Below are 23,692 nucleotides of genomic sequence, written 5' to 3' on the forward strand. Positions count from 1 at the left end.
AAACCACGTTGACTGCCGGGGAGTTCAGAAAGAAAGCAAAGTGCCTATTATCAAATGTTTGTGTCACACAGTGCCACAATTTATGACTCATCCTCAAAATAACTTGTGCCCGCATCCTCTGCCATCCTCCACGCCTCTACCAAAACCACATCGAGTTCCGTGTTAGCGTTGCCCGGGAACAAGCCATATTCCTCATTGAGCTCCTTCAGCTCAAACGTCACGTCGAACGTCGTGGCCTCCACAGCTATCTGCGGAGGCCATTCGGGGTCCTGTGTGAAGACTGAAGGTGCTCCCTTATGGTGCTTTTCCATCACCTTTTCAATCTCTCCGCCTCTATGGAAGAAGATCAATATATCGTCTTTCTCCGGGGGCGGGATATTCAATTCTTTCATTGGCGGCACAGTTCCCGGCCAACGGTGTTTCTTCTCCTGTCGGTGGCACAATCCCAACCTTCTTCCTCTTTCGGCCCCTGTTCGAGGAGTCCTCCGCTTCCTCGGCCGTCTTCATTCCCTCTTCTACAGGGGTCTCACTTAACTGCTTCGGGATCTTATTTTGTTCCCGGGGACAGTTTTACTTTATATGGCCGGACTCCAGGCACCGATGACACCTGGGGGTGGGCCGACCCTCAAGTAACACCGGGTCCCTGCACCCGGCCATTTTCAAAAAATCTGGAAAAACCAGATTGGCTGGTTGGGTCCAAAGGATCAAAATTGCTTTTCACCCAACCCAAACAGCCGCAGGAAGAAATTTCACATTAAGGAGCTTGGTCCCGCTGCCACCCAGACCCCGGCGGATAGTCTCCTCTATCCACTCGGGTTTTATCACGGGGGGCAGCCCGCAGATCCAAGCTTTCGTCAACCTCTTCCCATGATACGTGGGAAGAAATAAAATTTCCTTACCCTCCAGGGGTTGACTAGCAAATTTGCGAGCCTCTTCAGGGGTGTCAAGTAGCAACCACACCGTTGCATATCTGACACCCCTGGAATTGAATTTAATTGTTGGCAAATACTCTGCCAACTCCTTTTCAATTGCCGTCTTTTCGAGTAGGGCGATGGTTTCGAGTGCCTTGGAGTAGGTTCTCAATACCACCGTCCTATCTTCACGGTCTTTTAACCACCTTTTAGGCGGTATAATCTCCCATTCCAAAATTTTGTCATTTTTCATTGCCATGTTTCTTTTCTTTTTTTTTAAATATATTCAAAATAAAACTTAAAAAGCGAGAAAAATAAATTAAAAGAAAGTCACAATAAACAAAAAGGAGAAAGTCAAATAAAGTTTAGAAGAAAGTCAATAGTTCAGGAACACAGCAGAAAAAAAATCTTCTGGCCATTCGGTACTCCCGGCCTAGGTTGAACTCGAAACGCCACAACTGGAACACAACTTCCACAAAAATTGATATACAAATTGTTCAATCTTCGGAGGCAAAGCACTCCCTCATACAGCAGTTCTTACAATTATTAAAGTTCTTCAAATGGTACAATACAAGCAATAATTCTCATACTTAAGTGAGAAAAATATTCACTCAACGTAAACCGAAGACGAGGATACGCCCCACCAAAAAATGAATCCAATAGATTCTCAATGCACAAAAACAGCAGCCGCCGAGAGCAGGCGAAATTGTGCAAGAGCTGGGCACAATTTACTGAAAAAATGATTCGCATGCGATAAATTATGCCCAGCTCACAATAAACAATCACCTACCTCGACAAACTTCTGTTTTTGTTCTTTTTTTTCTTTTTAGGACGGAGCTCAACGCTCACGTCCTCACCGTTCTGTGTCAAGGAATCGACTCCACGACCGGAACCGAAAGCAAGCTTCTTACCACACGGTCACTCCTGCGCTCCTATTAGTAAAGTTGCTGCAATTATTCTCATTAAATGTGGAATTCAATATAAATCTTGATGTACTGTGAACTCACATACCACATTATTATGAGTTGAAATGGCTCCTTGTTGTAAATGTATGGTCTAGCAGCAGGAAGCATCGCCCTTGTTAGTCTGGCGTAGGTATTTGACTTATGTAAATTACATCACTTTGGTCCATGAAATCCTCACAACGGCGAACAAAAAGAAAGCTGAGAGACATAACCATGTAAGAAGTTGCGGTGGTCTTGCAAGGACAATTCTGCATGGAAACAAAGAGTTAAGAAAAAAGAAGAAAGGCAGACAAAGGTAAAAATGAAAGGAAAACTTCAAGGAATGGAAAGACGAATCCTGCACGGTGAGCTAAGATGTGGCACACAGCTGCGACTGATGGAGAAGATTAGTATATACTATGTCACATCATCGGAATTTAAGGTCCCACGTAACCAATGCACACACATAAATACTAATAATACGTGTGTGTGTGTGTGTGTGTAAGTTTTGGGATTTGGTTTACAAGATTCTTTATGTGAGTTCGTGTATTGAAGTTTATTTTGTTGTCTGGGGAGAGGTATTCCCTTTTAGTGTCTTATTATTTAACGCACTCACCGGTAAAGTTTCCCCTCATTTCCTTTATTTTTCTTAAAATTTTTCATACGTAGACCCACACACATGCGCACAAACAAACAAAAAGAACGCAACTCGGACAACGGACAATGTCAACGACTATTGAAAAGGTCGTAAGCCGCAACGAAAATTTAAAAAAATAAATAAGTAAATGAGTGGACACTTTATCGGTGAAATGTTAAATAATAAGGCACTAAAAGAGAATGACTCGCCCCAAACACAACAGTACACAACATGATAGATAGATAGATAGATAGATAGATAGATAGATAGATAGATAGATAGATAGATAGATAGACAGATAGATAGATAGATAGATAGATAGATAGATAGATAGATAGATAGATAGATAGATAGATAGACAGATAGATAGATAGATAGATAGATAGATAGATAGATAGACAGATAGATAGATAGATAGATAGATAGACAGATAGATAGATAGATAGATAGATAGATAGATAGATAGACAGATAGATAGATAGATAGATAGATAGATAGATAGATAGATAGATAGATAGATAGATAGATAGATAGATAGATAGATATGTTTCTTTATTAGCCACACAGGGATGCACACAGACGGGACAAATTACAAGGTAGAGCTTTTCTTTTGGGGAGAAAGAAGGGGATTTGGTTTTTGATCAAAAGGGATCGTAAAAGGAAAGAAAGAGGAAAGCAAAAAAAAGGGGGGAAGGGGTAAAAAATAAAAGGAAAAGGAAAAAATCGATCAATAGGGATCGTTATCACAGAAATGTCAATATAAAGTGTAAAGGGGAGGACAGGTGAGGTTTGCCCGTGGAAAGAAAAGCCTACGGAAAAGACCACGGTAACCTCGGTCAATGAAGTCACATGTTATATTTGTTTTACAAATAAGCAACTCTCTGTATTGATTTTTACGGTTCATCGGATCATAGTCAAGGTGGCTTCGTCATCCATACGTGCCATCCTTGCTACATTCACCCATCTTTTTTAAAAACATTTACTAGACAAAACTTGCCTCTCTACTCTCACTTTCCTCTTCAAGTGATACTTGAAGAAGTTGATGAGAGATTGACCAGAGGGGAAAGTGTTTGTCTCTAATCCTTTCAGGCGCGTCCACCAGATACATTCTTTCGCCATAGCCACAAGTATGATAAAAATAGCACTTCCTTCCCGTTTGATGGAAGGAGGCGTGACGATATTAACGATAGACTCGGCTGATAAACCGACACGTCCCACACGTGACAGCAGTCGTTCGACATAAGCCCACAGGTCGGAGATTGTTGGACACTGCACGATTGCATGCAGAACGGTTTCGTCGCTCTCACCGCATCTCGGGCAGGTCGGCCCGGTGTTTCTCGAGCCATGCCTATAGAGCTTATCCCGAACGGGTAGCGCTTCTCGGTAGCACCGCCAGGCCAGGGATCTCTGGAAATTGTCCATAGGTCCCGGCCCGAAAGTCATTTCAAACAGGCTGGTCAGGTATTTTTGAAACGACTTTCGGGCCGGGACCTATGGACAACTTCCAGAGATCCCTGGCCTGGGGTGCTACCGAATAGCGCTACCCGTTCAGGATAAGCTCTATAGGCATGGGTCGAGAAACACAGGGACGACCTGCCCGAGATGCGGTCAGAGCGACGAAACCGTTCTGCACGCGATCGTGCATTGTCCAACAATCTCCGACCTGTGGGCTTATGTCGAACGACTGCTGTCACGTGTGGGACGTGTCGGTTTATCAGCCAAGTCTGATAAACCGACACGTCCCACACGTGACAGCAGTCAGATAGATAGATAGATAGATAGATAGATAGATAGATAGATAGATAGATAGATAGATAGATAGATAGATGAGATAAGAAAAGAAATAGAACAACAATTAACAATTAGACGTTGAGCATTTGTATTAAATGGTCAAAATTTAATTATAGCTAAAATAACATTAACAGCTGTTACATTTTGTTATTTTTGAGGTAGATTTGCATTTATCTCGTTCCATATAACAAGCATCGTCAGAATGATTTGGAGTTTATCAGAGGAATATTGATAGGAGGAAAAAGGAAAAAGGAAAAGAAAAAAGAAAAAGGGAAAAAAGTTACATTTTTGTTTCCTCTAAAGGTTGCTCGTGTGTGTACATTTATTTTAGCTATAATTAAACTGTGACCATTTAATACCAATGATCAACTTCTAATTGTTAATTGTTGCCCCATTTCTTTTCTTATCTGAATATATTAAACCACAGTTTACCATTAAAAGTTACCAATTACTATTAACCTTATAGCAAGGCCTCTACATAGTTAGGTAATACACCAGTAATGCCTACGGATACATTTATCCCTTAGACAGTTGCATATTATTTTCATCAACAAGATAAGTAACGTTTTTTATTTAACAATATTATTTAACTTTTGATCGTATTAAGTTTGATTATTATTATTTTTATTATTGTTGTTGTTGTTGTTAAAATATATTGTTGTTAAAAAATTATATATAATTTCTTGATAATTATTAGTTATGATAAGTATATCTATATATTTATTATGCTTTATTATAATTTTTTAGTGTGATTTAACCTATTACATATAATTTAACTTGAGAATTAGTTTTGTAAGACAATACATTATTTAATAGTTAGATGGTCTATTTATTACGTAGTATTACATTTAAGTAAACTAGTTTAAGATAAATCGATATTTTGGTTAACTATTTTATTGAGTAAAATATTAAATCTATAGATACTATTTATATATTAATAATATAGTTAGTTTATCTAATAGGTGTGAACTATTTCTTATTTTTTATACTAATATTTATAGCTTGTACTAACATTATGTATATTACTTAACATTAAAGTTTTTAATATAAATTACTTAATGAGTATAAAATTATATTTAGATATTTATTAAATAAATTAATTAATTAATAATTTAATTTAATGAATATAGTTTAAATTATAGTATTTAGTTTTCACTTAATGTATATTTTGTATCTTATATATATATATATATATATATATATATATATATATATATATATATATATATATATATATAAACTTACTTGGAGGAAAGAAACGAACCGACGCGAGGGCGCTCAGTCATATAATAACAATTTAATAAATTAAATATATGCATGCATGCATACATATATGTACGTACCTAAATCTATATGTATATATACAAGCATATATATATATATATATATATATATATATATATATATATATATATAATATATATATATATATGAGTACAGGACACCACAAATAAACGTAGAACACAACGAGAAAGGAAAACATAAAAACAAACTAGGAAACGGACTTTTTTTAACAACGAAAAAACAGAGTACAAGACAAACAATACAAGGAATATTCCCCTTCATCAGCTGTCCCTGGCTCGACTCAATGCGTTTGTCGAAGGTAAGGACAGAACTCGATCCGGCCGAAGCAGTCCTTCCTGCAAAATGAATTAAATAAAATTCTTTTGCAGAGGGGTAAAACAAAGAAAGAAAAAAAGTGACAAGAGCAGGAAGTAAAAGCAATACAAATAAAAATACAGTACACATAAAGAATAAAAACAGGACAATGAAACCAACATTGAGGGCTATTTTGTAAGCCTAGACGATGGAAAAAAAGATATATATATATATTTCAAATATTTTAATTAATTTTATCTTATTTTTTAAACGAGAATATATTTGTTAAGATATTCCGTATTTTACAAGATTATTTATATGTATTAATTAATTTATCTAATTAATTATTTTATTGTTGTTATCTTTAACCTGAAGAGAGACTATATTTATATTGAAGTGATTTTACTACTACTACTATTAGTATTACTATTATCATTTCTTAAATATAGCCACGAAACACGTGTCGATATTCTACCATATATATGCGTTTTATTTATTATTTTGCACATTACTTAATCATTGTTATATGTTTTATCTTATATTTAATCTTTCTATAATATGTAATTTTTCTAAATGGCGTAATTTAATTTTTCATTATTGAATTGATAAAAGGTGCTTTTTCTAATTTATATATATATATATATATATATATGTTATATTTTTGGAAATTTGATTTAGTATTTCTAAATTGAACTTACCCTGTAAGATTTTACCTTGATCGCTCCAGCTTTCTTTTTTGTGTTATAGAATAAAAATGAGCGCTCCACTAGCACTGTGCACCAGGGAAGAACAGAAATCAGTGATCCGATTTCTCTGAAGTTGTGGTAGGGGCTGAAATTCATCGCAGGCTTTCAGTACAATATGGGGACTTCTCGAGAAGTCTAAAAATTGCCAAACAAGAATGAAACACGAAGAGGGAGAAGGGTGCCAATAACCTCCATCGCTAAAGTGAAGATTTCAAGAGCTCAAGAGATGGTTCTGGCATACTGACGAGTGAACATTGATGAGGTGGCATGTTCTCTACAAATTAGTCATGGTTCTGCATACGAAATTATCCACGGCAAACTTCGCTTCTGTAAGGTTTGTGCGACATGGGTGCCAAGATAGCTTGCAGAAGTGCATAAACGGAGTTTGTGGATATCTGCCAACGCTTACTCAACTGCTACAACGATGAAGGGAAAGTGTTTTTTGGAAAGAGCCACGGATGAGACTTTGATTCAGAATCGAAACAGCAGAGTATAGAGTAGAGACACCCAAAATCACAAGCGTAAAAGACATTAAAAACTCAAACTTCCAAAGAATAAATTACATTAACTGTTTTTTTATGTGTAAAAGGGCCTATGCAAGAACATTACCTGGAAAGTGGGTCTACAGTCGCCAGTAACAGTAGAATGTTAGTCAACAAATTGAAACCAGTAATTTGCACCAAACGCCGAGGTCTACCATCAAATAAGTTTTATTGTAGCACGACAATTCACGCCCACCCCATATACGGCCGCCCACACCATTGAAACCATTGAAAAATTTTATTTTTAGCTGCTGGAAAACCCTGCATACACTCCAGATCTCTCCCCTTCCGTTAATCACCTCTTTTGGGTCGCCCAAACATCCTTTACGAGTTCGTCGATTTGCTGTGAAGAAGAGCAAGAAGCGACGCATGAATGGCTGCGTGACCAGCCGAAAGTCTTCGATAGAATAAGCAAGTTGTGAACCGCTAGAAGTGCATTGAAAAGACAGGAGTGAATACAAGTGTCCATATGATTTTTGACTCACCCTCGCGTAAGGGCGTGCACATATATGCGTGAATGTGTGTACATAAAGGTTTCATTTTGCTTGCACTGTATTGCAGAACATTCGCTTCATCAAATTGGACGTAGATTAAAATGATTTCGATGCCTTCCGAGAGTCCCGTGTGCTTTTGGCTCGCATGCTTTGCTACGGTTGTGTTAATCACATAACCATGAAGAATCGACCTAGGCTTCTCTCTGCAGTTTACCAATTCTATAATTACTAATATTTCTTACCCCAACCAACACTGAAGAGCATTGTTGAATCTAGCTAATACGAAACCTAACGTACTAATTATTATAAAGATACACTGGTTATTTTGTTTTCAAGAGATCTCTTTACTACTTTTCGTGGTTGTAATAGCTGGTCTGTGTTCTTACAACAGTGAGTAACCCACTAAAGGGCAAATGTTTCCCTTTAAGTTTTATCAACTTCCGAAGATCAGTTCTTTGAGCTTATGCTTCATCCCCCATCTACTCAATTTCACTCAGAGAATAAGGGTTACCAAAATCACTTCGTAATAGTATATTTTATGGCATACAAATCGACGTAATATATAGTGTAAATATATAGTGTAAACATTCAAACATCGACACTATTTTCCCAGATAATGTTGCATTTCACATAGAATGTTTTGTCTTCCAAATTCATCTTTGCTTATAAGTTGGCCTACTCATTTTAGCAGTAAATTCTGGTCCGCAAAAGTTCAATTTGTATATCGGAAAATAGTACAGCCTGTTAGTAATTTTACTTAGTAAAACCTTGGGGCTTTTTTATGCCATTACAAATAAATATATTTGTATGTATTAATATATATTCGTGTATACAACATGTGATACACTCCTGTATTTTGGGAGCGTACGTGAATGTTTCTTATCAATTATGGGATTTCAACAGATTCTGAACGTGTGTAAAGTCCATGAAATTACAAGTTCGTAAAATATTTTGCAAATTGTGTGATGCCTTGTAGATGTGTTATGCGTATGTATAGTATACCTGTTGAATTTAGAACTGCCGTACAAGCTACTAGAAGTAAATGTTTGTTATGCGTATTGTTCTTAAAATCAATATCATGTCTTAAATTTATCCTTGTTGGATATGTGGCAAGGTGGACGAGGGTGTCTTGCTTGAAAATTCGTCGTTTAAATTGTTGTTTGTGCATACAGAGAGAGCGGTTTACATCCCTAAATTTCAAAATGTTCGCTGTTGAAGTTATGCTTTTTTCTCTGATATAGATATACAGATTTCGTCTACTGCCTCATCCCTTGTATTTGCTGAGCTTAGATATGATACTCAATTTAATTTGGGTAGGTTGTCGACGTTTCATGCCATATTAGGCAAAGAGATTAGCATCCCTTTTATTCTTATATCTAAACGAACCCAAATGGTGTGTCTCTCGCTTTGAAGGTATTTCCTGTCATTCCAATGTGTGTGTATATATATGCGTGGGTATCCGTGTATATATATATATAAATTAAATTAGAGATAAAACCACTATTAGGCAAATCAAACAGTGAAAAACATAAACCAAAACATAAAAATAAAAATAATTAATATAATTTACAAAATATATAAAATATGAAATTTAGAATTTAAAAAATTTTAATTATTTAAATTTAAAATTATTATTTATATTTTATTTAAAAGCAGCAGAAATATAACAAAAGCTGTTACTCAGAGTTTCACGTTCCCATTCGTCGGAGTAACAGCTTTTGTTATATTTCTGCTGCTTTTAAATAAAGCATATTACTCTACCTCTGGTATTTGAGTACTCTTTATTCCACCTTATTTCACATTTATGTGGTTACTCCGCTATATATATATATATATATATATATAGATATATATATATATATACCATACTGGTTTCAACAAATTTGGGGTTTGCGCTGATAAGGAAGAAATTGAAGATAAGCAAGAAAGTTCAGTAAAACATGATTAAAACATCAAATGTTCATACAAATACCAATATTCAATAAATTTAGAAAATGATAAAGGTTCAAATATTTGATGAATTGCATATCGATTATATTTGATTGAGTTCAGTAGCTTCCAATAACTTATATTAACAAGTGGTTATGATGATGTATGGACATTTGATTTTTAAGCGTGTTTTACCAAATTTATTCTTATACTTTCAATCTCTATGAAACTTTATTGTGTACCATTGAAAATTGGATGCAAAAATTTGTTAAAACCGCTATGGTAGTTTAATAAGCGTATTAAAAATAGTTATACTAACAAGTAGATACTATTAAATTTTAAAACTGAACATTGGAGTTTGTTTGAATATTTCATTTTTAAACCAGTTTTACCGATTTTTCTAGGGTATCTTCAGTATCTCTTAAACAGTTTTTCTTTACTATTGACAAGCAAAGCATTGTTGAAACGGGTATGGTATTATAATACGTTTTGAAGGCGGCGCTCTGGCAGAAACGTTAGCACGCCGGGTGAAATTCTTGGCGGTATTTTGTCTGCCGTTACGTTCTGAGTTCAAATTCCGCCGAGATCGACTTTGCCTTTCATCCATCCGGGATCGATAAATGAAGTACCAGTTGTCCCCTCTGTGTTTGGCCCCTTGTGGGTAGTAAAGAAATAGGTATTTCGTCTGCCGTTACGTTCTGAGTTCAAATTCCGTGGAGGTCGACTATGCCATTCATCTTTTCGGGGTCGATTAAATAAGTACCAGTTACGCACTGGGGTCGATGTAATCGACTTAATCCGTTTGTCTGTCCTTGTTTGTTCCCTCTGTGTGTAGCCCTTTGTGGACAGTAAAGAAATAAGAATCGTTAGCACGCTGGGCGAAATGCTTAGCGGTATTTTGTCTGCCGTTACGTTCTGAGTTCAAATTCCGCCGGGTCGACTTTGCCTTTCATCCATCCGGGATCGATAAATGAAGTACCAGTTACGCACTGAGGTCGATATAATCGACTTAATCCCTTTGTCTTTCCTTGCTTGTCCCCTCTGTGTTTGGCCCCTTGTGGGTTGTAAAGAAATAGGTATTTCGTCTTCCGTTACGTTCTGAGTTCAAATTCCGTGGAGGTCGACTGTGCCTTTCATCATTTCGGGGTCGATTAAATAAGTACCAGTTACGCACTGGGGTCGATGTAATCGACTTAATCCGTTTGTCTGTCCTTGTTTGTCCCCTCTGTGTGTAGCCCTTTGTGGGCAATAAAGCAATAAGAATCGTTACCACGCCGGGCGAAATGCTTAGCGCTATTTTTTCTGTGCTTACGTTCTGAGTTGGAATTCCGCCGAGGTCGATTTTTCCTTTTGAGGTGGATAAAATAAGTACCAGTTGAGCAACGTTACTCATGGATATGAGTATAAAAGCTGCACACCTCTGCCAAGTCATGTCAATCCAGTGTGCCAGAATACGATCACCAAACCAGTATGTTCTCAAGTTCAAAATCACGGCCTCCACCTCAGACCGTGGTTGTTGGAGAGAACATGCTGAGGCCTTCGTCCTTCATGTGGACTGAACATGGCCAAAGAAAAAAAAGAAAGAATACGATTTATCAGTTGAAGCTTAAGCATTCGATCGTAATTTTAACAAGATCGATAGAACAAGAGAATCGATGACCCAACTCCCCTATCACTAAAAGGGTAAAGACCCACTTCAGTTATGACTGACCATGGGATTGTACCTACAAAGTCACCCTCCGAGGCACAAGTCCGGGCAAGGTTTTTATGGAAGACCAGCAGTCACCCATGCATACCAGCCTCCTCCTCTCCACACCACAAAGGAAAGGGAAAGGCCGATACAGCTTGGTGTCAGTGACGTGGCAACTCATTGCTACAGCTGAGTGAACTGGAGCAACCTGAAATAAAGTGTCTTGCTCAAGAGCACAACACACAGCCCTCGTCAGGAATCGAACTCACTACTTCATGATTGTGAGTCCGATGCTCTAACCATTGACCCATGCGCTGCAACAATAAGCAATATATTATGGACAACTAAGGATTAAGTACTTACGAGCTGTTACGTGAAAAACAATACAAAATCTAGGTAAATATATAAAAACACGAAACAACAAATTATTTGTTGCGTGATTATAAATCGATATTTATCGGAAATAAACAATCTGCCGGAATGCAAAACACAAGTTTTATATAAATATAAATATATTTGCGCACGCATGTGTGTTTGTGGGTGCTTGTGTGTGTGTGTGTGTGTGTGTGTGTGTGTGTTGTGTGTGTGTGTGTGTGTGTGTGTGTGTGTGTATGCGTAAATAGGGAACAGCTTTTCTTTTGCACAGGCGCAGGAGTGGCTGTGTGGTAAGTAGCTTGTTTACCAACCACATGGTTCCGGATTCAGTCCCACTGCGTGGCACCTTGGGCAAGTGTCTTCTACTATAGCCTCGGACCGACCAAAGCCTTGTGAGTGGATTTGGTAGACGGAAACTGAAAGAAGCCCGTCGAATGTATGTATATATATATATGCGTGTGTGTGTTTGTGTGTCTGTGTTTGTCCCCCTAGCATTGCTTGACAACCGATGCTGGTGTGTTTATGTCCCCGTTACTTAGCGGTTCGGCAAAGGAGCCCGATAGGATAAGTACAGGGCTTACAAAAGATTAAGTCCCGGGGTCGAGTGGCTCGATTAAAGGAGGTGCTCCAGCATGGCCGCAGTCAAATGACTGAAACTAATAAAAGAGTAAAGAGAGAGTAAAGAGATATAATATTCAAAAACACGACTATGTTCATGTTTGATGTTTTTTGTGTATACATATGTATATATGTTCATGTTTGATGTTTTTTTGATGGTTTTTGTTTGTGTATATATGTCGTAAATCTTTATGAGTTCTTTATGTTTGGTCCGGAACAACAGCGATTGTTAATCCTATAGTTTCATACTCCGAGCCTTTTTTGATCGTCTTAATCTTAAAATAAACTATTGTAATGGCGTGTTGTCCGTATGTTCTACACAAAGTTGAAAAACGTCTTGGCAATAATTTTATAACTGATAAAATTATTAACTCCGGATTTAAAATTATACACCGTTAAATCCAGATGAATTTCAAGATATGATTTTTTTAACACTTTTTTTATTATTTTTCATTATATATTTTTAAGTGTTAAGCATTTGTGTGCTTAATTTATTGAGTATTTCGCTATTTTTATTCTTTTTTACTTTTACTCTTTTATTTGTTTCAGTCACTTGACTGCGGCCATGCTGGAGCACCAGCTTTAGTCGAGCAAATCGACCCCAGGACTTATTCTTTGTAAGCCTAGTACTTATTCTATCAGTGTCTCTTGCCGAACCGCTAAGTTACGGGGACGTAAACACACCAGAATCGGTTGTCAAGTGATGTTGGGGGGACAAACACAGACACATAAACATACACACACACACACAAACGTACACTCACACACACACACACACATATATATATATATATACGACGGGCTTCTCTCAGTTTCCATCTACCAAATCCACTCACAAGGCTTTGGTCTGCCCGAGGCAATACTAGAAGACACTTGCCCAATGTGCCACGCAGTCGGACTAACCCGGAACTATGTGGTTCGTAAGCAAGCTCCTTACCACACAGTCACTCCTGCGTTCTTATTAGTAAAGTTGCTGCAATTATTCTTATTTATTGTGTAATTTGATATAAAAATGCATGTGCTGTGAACTAACAGACTACATTATAATGAGTTTAAATGGCTCCTTGTTTTAAATGTATGGACTAGCAGCAGGAAGCATCGCCCTTGTTTGTCTGACGTAGGCATGTGACTTATGTAAATTACATCATTTTGGTCCCTATGAATTCGTCACAACGGCGAACAAAAAGAAAGCTGAGAGACATAACCATGTAAGAAGATGCAGAGGTCTTGCAAGGACAATTCTTCATGGAAGCAAAGTTAAGAAAAAAGAAGAAAGGCAGACAAAGGTTAAATATAAAGGATATTAAAGATTAAATTATATATAATGATAGAGACTACTTATATGCACTAAATGTATGTTTTTGCCAATGCTTACACTAATTTAAACTTTAATTTCCTTTATATTTAACATTCACTATTGGTATCACTACTCTTTCTGTTAGCTACTTATGACGTTATATCATATAACGTTTTTTTTAACAATATTAATAGTGTTCTGTCTATCGCTATACAAATCCATCATTTTTTGCTAAAATGTCTTATTGACGAGTTTCGCTTTTTTCACTTTTCTGAGGAGGAGATTGCATTGTTTATACCATTTATTCTTTTGAATAGTATCAGTGGAATTTTCGAAACATGTGTCGAAAGTAAAAATATTTGATTACACCTGCGTTAAACTCCATTTATTTATTCATATATTATTCAAAATATTCCACGTAAACACGAAGTTTCTACCTTTATAAACAAGGAGTTACAACATCTTTACTTGTGCGATTTTTGCTACCCTGGTAACTATTTATTTATTTTTTCCGTGTTAATTGTTAACAAGGTAAAATACACTCATCTATTTATAATACTTTAATCAGGTTTATTAATAACCTGCTAACTGAAGAGTTACAGCATATGGAGTTATTGAATATTAACGCATCTCTTAAGGACATTCCTATTCCACCTAAGAATGTTTTCCTTAAACAACTTGTCAATAAGATAAATTCATTCATCAACCGAATAAGATGGCTTACCTTTTTCTTTGACAAAAATGACACTCAACAACATGCTAATGATAAAACATCTGAGTTCAACAAGTTATTTAAATTTAAAAATAGTCCACCGCTTAACCCAAGATTGAAGCAATTTGAATATGATCTCTGGTCCATTGTAAGACATGTAAATTTTCAACGATCAACACTAAGAAATAAACATCTGAGGTATCTTCGCAACATCACCAAAGAAATCAATTCTATGGATACTATGTTGGTTCAATCTGATAAGACTGGAAATCTATACATACTTGATAAAGACTATTATTTGGAATTACTTAAAAAAGAAATTCAGAAAAAGTATAAAATTGCTGATAAAAGAATACTTAAGAAAGCCAACATTGAGGCTATGAAAATCATGGTGAAATATAACCTACAAATGAAGACAGAACCACTTGATCCTAAGCTACCTCGGTTCATTTTGAAGGATCGCAAACTAAATTTTTTTACTAACCCATCATTAAGGCTTATCTGCCCTTCTAGCTCTGACATCGGTATCCTTAGTAAAAATATGCTAGATAAATATATTCCTAATTTAATCAAACATTAAAACTTAGTTTATGGACTAATTCGTTTGAAGTAGTTAACTGGTTTAGTTCTATTACCAATAAGGTGAGTACTAAGTTTATCCAGTTTGATATTTCTAATTTTTATTCATCTATCAATCCAATAGTACTTAATAAGGCTCTTTGGCTTGCTCATAACAAAGCTGGTCTCACCCGAGAAGAAATTAATGTTGTGTTGGCAGCCAGAAGATCTATTATTAAATTTGATGGTAAGTTGTGGGTCCGTAAAGACACACCAGATAGTTTCGATATACCAATGGGAAGTTCTGATTCAGCACAGATAGCTGATTTGGTCTGTATATATATTCTTTTTGAAATGGCTGAAGAGTTCCCTAACATTTATGGAGGTCTATATCGTGATGATTGTTTACCTCCAAAATGTTTCCAACCAAAAGGTACAAAAAGTTAAGAATAGTTTAGTTAATTTTTTCAGTAGAATGGGCTTAAAATCGTTTTTGATGACGATATGACGAAGGCCAACTTTTTAGATATTACACTTAATTTACACAGTGACACTTACTTCCCATATCGTAAACCGTTAACCAATCTAAAGTACATTAGCAAATTTAGTAATCATCCTGGAGCAATTACTAAGAACTTAGTTAAGAATATTTCATTTAGATTATCTAAATTATCTGCTAATGTTGATATTTTCAATAATAACGCTAAATTCTATAACTCTGCCTTAATTAAAGCAAGTTATACAGAGAAGATTTTCTACATTGATTCTGCTCAGTCTAATTGTAAATTCAATAATGTAGATAAGATTTCTAGTCGTAAAAGAATTATTGATTACAAACATAAATTACGCACCGATACAAAGCGAATGAAGGCAGATAACCCTTATTTAATCCCCTATTATCGATCTAAAAGTAAATATAACACCTTCAAAAGTAATTACGCTATGAATACTAGTAAAAATATTTGGTTAATAATTCCTTACAGGAGACAAATTAAATCTAATCTCCCACTGCTGTTTCGTCAAGCTTTTGCTGGGAATTTTCCAAACAATTCTAAATATTACTCTACTATCAATTCACATAAGGTTAGGATAGGTTTTTCAAACACAAAAAATCTCTTGCAAATTATCTCTTCACATAATAACAAACTGTTAATTATTAATACATTTACAAATACTAACATTAATTTAGCTAATACCATCCAACCCTCTAGAAATATTAATAACAAGGTTATTGTATCTGAAGTCAATTCCAATAGAATTAAGTTTATGTCAAGTAACTCTAAGATTAAAAATTCTATATACCAGTGTATAATCAGTACTCGTAATAAAGTACGATTTTACATTGGAATCACATCGTTAGAGTTATCTAAGAGAATTTCTATTCATTACTCAACATTTAGGGATAGAAATAAACGTAATAGTACCGGTCTCAGCAAACTGATTTGGGATTTAAAAGACCACAATGAACAATTTCATTTAGAATAGTTGATTCTCTCAATTTCGATACCATATGACAAAGGCAAGGAATTCTGTCTTCTCTGCAATTCTGAGCTATTTTTCATTATTTTTTTCTAAAAAATACTCTAGTAAACACGGTTATAGAGCAAGCCTACAGATGTAAGCATTGGCAAAAACATACATTTAGTGAATATAAGTAGCCTCTATCATTATATATAATTGAAACTTTAATTTCCTTTATATTTAACATTCACTATTAATATCCCTACTCTTTCTGTTAGCTACTTATGACGTTATATCATATAACGTTTTTTTAAACAATATTAATAGCGTTCTGTCTATCGCTATACAAATCCATCATTTTTTGCTAAAATGTCTTAGTGACGAGTTTCGCTTTTTTCACTTTCCTGAGGAGAAGATTGCATTGTTTATACCATGTATTCTTTTGAATAGTATCAGTGGAATTTTCGAAACATGTGTCGAAAGTAAAAATATTTGATTACACCTGCGTTAAACTCCATTTATTTATTCATATATTATTCAAAATATTCCACGTAAACACGAAGTTTCTACCTTTATAAACAAGGAGTTACAACATCTTTACTTGTGAGATTTTTGCTACCCTGGTAACTATTTATTTTTTCCGTGTTAATTGTTAACAAGGTAAAATACACTCATCTATTTATATATATATATGTATATATATGTGTATGTATGTTTAAGGTTGAAAAGGAAAAGTATTTTAAAAAACCTCTTAGTTTCACCGAATTGTACCGAAATATCGATCCATTTTTGTTGCTTTTTTCTTGTTTATAATCACCCTGCATTATCTTATGGTTAATACCGGAGGCGCAATGGCCCAGTGGTTAGAGCAGCGTTAGACCAGACCGGGCGTTGTGAGTGTTTATTGAGCGAAAACACCTAAAACTCCACGAGGCCATGTCACTCTCTGTGTCACGCTGAATATCTCTGAGAACTACGTTAAGGGTACACGTGTCTGTGGAGTGCTCAGCCACTTACACGTTAATTTCACGGGCAGGCTGTTCCGTTGATCGGATCAACCGGAACCCTCCTCGTCGTAATCGACGGAGTGCTTCTTTTTTTTTTAGGTATTATAATACATTTGCTTAAAAAATTAAAAACTACAATTCGATTTAAACACAGATACATTTCCAACCCTACATTTGTTCATGTGTGGGAATATATCTCTTTTCTTCAAATATTTTTATGTATTTGTATGTGAATGAGTGTGTGCGTGCATGTATGTTTGTATGTTTATGTTTATATATACACACGTATCTGTCTATATCATTGTATATAACTTACACATATTTGTGTCTATGTATATCTACACATGCAAGAATACAAGACACTTTTATTATCATGGAGTTGTTAGTAAATTTATACCAAGAAATTTACAGAGCTCAGAGTGAGGCCGGTTGGATGATTGTCGTAGATATATTTAGTAAGAACATTCAAATAGTTTTAAAACAAAGTTAAGAATAAGGTATGGCAAACACATATTTTCAAATGCATCAATTAGTTATTAGAAATAATTTAAATGCAAAAGCAAGACATCAACAGCAGTAGCAAGTGGAGGCGCAATGGCCCAATGGTTAGGGCAGCGGACTCGCGGTAGGAGGATCGCGGTTTCGATTCCCAGACCGGGCGTTGTGTGTATTTATTGAGCGAAAACACCTAAAGCTCCACGAGGCTCCAGCAGGGCGTGGTGGCGACTCCTGTTGTACTCTTTTGCCCCAACTTTCTCTCACTCTTTCTTCCTGTTTCTTGTCCCCGACTTCCTACGCAACGGCTGAGACTGAATGCGCATTCATCTATCCGTCGATACTCTCGGTGTCGGGGGTTGGCCTGCTTTCTCTTCTGCGGGTCTTACGAATAGCAAAGGACTACGTTTCGGACTTCTCCCAAGAACGAAGACCGCTTCGCTCAACAAACAAACAAACAGCAGCAGCAATTTCTAATAACCACAAGAAGATTTTAAAGACGAAACATTTTTAAAAGAAGAATTTAAAGAAAGACTAAGAATTTTTTCAAATAGATATTTAGACTCTTTATTTGTGCTTGTACATATAATGGTTTACTTGACGTAATTTAGGATATAGGTCATTCAGAAAAACCTGCAAAGTATTAAAAAATGAAAAACTTTAGAAATCTTTAAAACATATCAATATTTATCTATATAAAATACAATGTTTTCAATTCAAATACCGGGAAACAAGCAAGCTGAGAACTAAACAAAGTGAAGCAAATTAGATAGATAGATAGATAGATAGATAGATAGATAGATAGATAGATAGATAGATAGATAGATAGATAGATAGATAGATAGATAGATAGATAGATAGAGAGATAGATAGAGAGATTGATAGATAAATAGATAGATAGATAGATAGATAGATAGATAGATAGATAGATAGATAGATAGATAGATAGATAGAGAGATTGATAGATAAATAGATAGATAGATAGATAGATAGATAGATAGATAGATAGATAGATAGATAGATAGATAGATAGATAGATAGATAGATAGATAGATAGATAACCAAACACAGACAGATAACTACATTTTACTCTGAAAGAACCTTAAAAGATAAGAAATATAATGGTTAGCTCGGCTCTACGAGGAGGTGGTGATCGTTAGAACACCTTCGATCACAAGTCCACTCAGTCGAGTGAATTGCGATTAAGAAGAACAATGCAACTGTTAAATAATTAATGCAATTGTTATATGAATAACTAATTTATTCACAAACTAATAATATCTAACGTGATTTTTTTAATTGTCTTCAATGTGTGCAGCGTGTAAAGTCCGTCTCAGAATTCACAATAGAAATACGGCTGCCCAATAATAATCCATTCTACTTGGAGCACAAGGCCTATAATTTGGGATACAAGGGACAAGTCGATTACATTAACCTTAGTACTCAACTATTTGTTATTTCATCGACCCCGGTGCGCAACTGGTTGTTATTTCATCGACCCCGAATGGATAAAAGTCGATCTCGGCGGAATTTGAACTCAGAACGTAAGGAAGAAAAAATGCTGCTAAACATTATACCAGTTTGCCACATTCGAATGTCAAATAACATCCTTTCTGCTAAAGGTAAAAGGTCTGAAACGTTGAGGGAGGGACTAGATGATTACAGCTGATACATATTCTGTAAACCACCGAAGGGCAAATGCAGCCTCGGCGGAACTTGATTTCACGAATATCCAACAATATCGAGAGTAAACTTACCAACGTATACTGTGTCTTCGTCACCATACAAACCATGATGCTTTATAGCATGTTCGCAGATATGACATTGCTTTTTAGGAGCCTCTCCAGATGGTAACCGCACGAACACACACATATATGTGTGTGTGTGTGTGTGTGTGTGTGTGTGTGTGTGTGCAATCACATGGCCTCGTGATTAGAGCAGGACGATGTGTGTGTTTATGAGGGAAACTCCTAAGCTCCACGCGGCCCCTGCAGAAGATAATGGCGAACTACAACCGACTCTTTCACCACAACTTTCTCACAGTCTTTCTTCTGGCATCTAGAAGCTCACCTGCGACGGACCGGCGTCCCTGCCGGATGGGGAACCTACTCCAATGAAACCGGGGAACCGGCCCTTATGAGCCAGGCATGGATCGAGAAGGAACGAACAACAACAATATATATATATATATATATATATATATATATATATATATATATATATATATATATATATATATATATAGGCGCAGGAGTGGCTGTGTGGTAAGTAGCTTGCTAACCAACCACTTTGTTCCGGGTTCAGTCCCACTGCGTGGCATCTTGGGCAAGTGTCTTCTGCTACAGCCTCGGGCCGACCAAAGCCTTGTGAGTGGATTTGGTAGACGGAAACTGAAAGAAGCCTGTCGTATATATGTATATGTATGTATGTGTATGCGTTTGTGTGTCAGTGTTTGTACCCCTAGCATTCCTTACAACCGATGCTGGTGTGTTTACGTCCCCGTCACTTAGCGGTTCGGCAAAAGAGACCGATTGAATAAGTACTGGGCTTACAAAGAATAAGTCCCGGGGTCGATTTGCTCGACTAAAGGCGGTGCTCCAGCATGGCCGCAGTCAAATGACTGAAACATGTAAAAGAGTAAAGAGTAAAGAGTATATATATATATATATATATATATATATATATATGACATATATATATATACACTTAGAAAAGGATGCGTGGCGTTCGATCATATATTAACATAAATGATATAAAATATATGTATATTTACATACATATATTTACATACCTAATTATTTTTCTCTTCTTCACCGTGCTCTCTTTCCCTCTCTCTCTTTCTCTCTCTCTCTCTCTCTCTCTCTCACACACACACACACACACACACACACAAACACACTCTTCCTCCTTGGCTCTCTCGTTGCTGACACGTGACGAAAGGGAATCTATCTTTCTCTCCATTTCTCTCCTAAAGTCAAAACTGTCTCCTCTCATAGCTCATCCTCCTAGCGTTAATAATAATTTATCTATCGTCTTGGCTCAACAGCCTTCACCGTTTGTTTTTACTGTCTTGTTTTCACTGTCCTGTTCTTGTTACCACTTTCACCCTCCGCAAAAAATCCCAAAATTTATTTGATTTACTTTTCGGGAAGTACTGTTACAACGAAGTCGCGTATTGTCCTTGCCTTCGCGAAGCAGTGTAGATGAAACAGGGGAAAATTATGAAGGGGAATATTCTTTATGTTGCATGTCTCGTTTCTCTGTATTTTTCGCTGTTCGAAAAAAAGTACGTTTTCTATGTTTTCGTTTTTATGTTTTCGTTTCTTATTGTGTTAAAAGTTTTTTTGATGTCCATAAGCAGGTATGCATGTATATATACATATACGTAGGTATGTACTTATATGTATGTATATATGCATATATTTATACATTATTTTATTTATATATATATATATACGTAAGTACATGTATAAATATACATTTATATATAAGTATATATATTTTTTTTTGTATATGCTTATATCTATATACGTATTTATATATATACATACATATGTATATATATATATATATATATATATATATGTATATGTATATATATATATATATATATTATATATATATATATATAATATATATATATATATATATATATATATGTATATGTGTATATATATATATATATATATATATATATATATTTATATATATGTATGTATATATATATATGTATATATACATGTGTGTGTATGTCTGTGTGTGTTTGCGTAATGCTTTGCAGTATTTAATCTGCATCTACGTTCTCAGTTCAAATTCCGCCGAGGTTGTCTTTGCCTTTCACTCTTTCCGGGCCGATTAACTTTCTATTGTTCATATCTCCCCAACAATCATTGACTTATTCTGTTCAAAGAGATTTTAACCCAATATTTGCATTCTGTTATTTATATCTGAATCTCAGGCAACGAATTTGCAGAATTGTTACTGCGCCGGGCAGAATCGTTACTGCGCTGAGTTCAATTTCCTCAGTGGTTGAATTTTGGCTTTCATTTTCTCAAAGCTAATGAAATAAGTACCAGTTGAGCACTTGGGCTGACGTAATCCACTTTCCTTCCACAAAATTTGTAGCGATCTGCCAAAATTTGTAACCATTATTATAAAAATAAAGCCAGAGAGCTGGTTCAATCGTTTCTTCACCGCAGAAATACTTAGCAGAATTTCGTCCATCTTGGCATATTGGATCCAGATTCCGCCCAGGTCAAGCAGTGCCTCTCATTCTTATCTAATCAATAAAACAAGTACTACTTGAAGACTGGTCCCCATTTTATCAACTTACAACCTCACAAGAAATTATTGGATTTCGACTAAAATTTGAAAAGTGTATTACAATTATACTTGAAAACAACGAAGAACAAATTATTTGCCTAAAATTACCAGTTCAATGAAAATGCATTAATAATAATTACAAAACCTTTACTCACCAGTGTGAACACATTTTCCGTTCTGAAGAATGAAATTTTCCTTACAAACACAGGCATATCTTCCTCTTTCAATTCCGCAGTGGCTGTTTTCACCACAAGGAGTGATATCTTCTGTTACGACTTCGTTACCAGGTTTACATATTTTCTTTGTTTTACAATCTGCTGATATAATTTCCTCATTAACCTGTAGGTAAGTTTCAATAAATTGAAACCTTATTATACCAGTGTATATTTATGGACTGAACATTTAATGAAACTTTAAAATATTCCAGTAGAATATTGATGGTGTTTCTAAGACTGAAGCTCAAAGCCTTGTTTTATCACGTATGATAATACATTAGAATACGCTATCATTGATAATCCTAGTTTAATTTCTGTTAGTGTAACACGTGAGCTTTTATATAAAGAAAATATACATCGTGACCAGATGGTCGGTTCCAAAGTAAACACCAACAGTAATTAATTTAATAAATGATAACCTATCCATATCTTTTATGCCTAATGGTATTTATTATACAGCCCAAAGTCTGTCTGAGTCTGTGTATATGTGTGTCTATGTGTGTGTGCGTGCGCGCGTGTATTAGTATCTATTTTCATCTATGTATACAAATTTTCATACAGTATTTTACCTTCATATATATCTTGTTGTCGATACAGCCGCATTCTGTTTCAGGTACACACTGTTCACCACTCAGAATAAAGCCTTGTCTACAAACACAACCTTGACTGGAACCTGTGCAATTTGGTGATCTATCAGCGCACGAAGGTTGACAGCTGCTAGTCTTGTATTGGAACTCTTCCTTTTCCTTGCATTTCATCGCTGGAATAAAATACAATGGAGAATCATAACAAACAGGTATTTTCTTATAAATAGCAAAATATTTACGAGGAACACAATAACTATGTCGATAATATGTAAACCTTCAGTGCAATGTTTTGGGAATCAAACAAAATATCAAATATTTGTCTGAAAATTTATGTATAAGAAACAGGGATGGATCGAATTCGAAAGTAATAATCAACTTAAATTCTAATAAATACAAATCAAATCTACCAAGTCTCTACAATATATCGAAGAAGAATTGTGTCGCGTATTCAGTAAGGTTTGTTGAAAAAAGGCTGATATCTATTCGCAAATTTCTTAAGTAATGCACTTGGAGGCATTTCAGAATTCTATACTTCGTTATATATACATACAGAAATACGAGGTCTGATCACTAAGTATACGGACTGTTGCGATAGTAACGAAGCTAAACCACGTAGACTGAAGCCGCTTGGCAGGAATTCACTTTGGATACGGTTGTGCAAACTCATGAAGTATTAAAGTTCTAGCTCACTTCTGCTGTTTACAGCAGTTCTTGGAATGGACGCGTGTAACATATGATCGTCGCATTGACCATGCCAGAGA

General features: G+C 35.6%; 1 protein-coding gene and 1 long non-coding RNA gene across 2 annotated transcripts in view; both read right to left on the reverse strand.

The window, feature by feature from the left end:
• LOC115228874 (transmembrane cell adhesion receptor mua-3-like) overlaps positions 1-23,692 on the reverse strand; it is a 106,353-nt gene that overhangs the window by 54,004 nt on the left and 28,657 nt on the right. The window lies entirely within an intron of this gene.
• LOC118761268 lies at positions 18,355-19,645 on the reverse strand. The gene is made up of 2 exons (XR_004997252.1): positions 19,564-19,645; positions 18,355-18,439 (listed from the first exon to the last, which is right to left on the reverse strand). It is a non-coding gene; the product is annotated as an uncharacterized LOC118761268 (long non-coding RNA).

This window comes from Octopus sinensis, unplaced genomic scaffold (assembly GCF_006345805.1).
Source record: "Octopus sinensis unplaced genomic scaffold, ASM634580v1 Contig11232, whole genome shotgun sequence".
Lineage (NCBI taxonomy): Eukaryota > Metazoa > Mollusca > Cephalopoda > Octopoda > Octopodidae > Octopus > Octopus sinensis.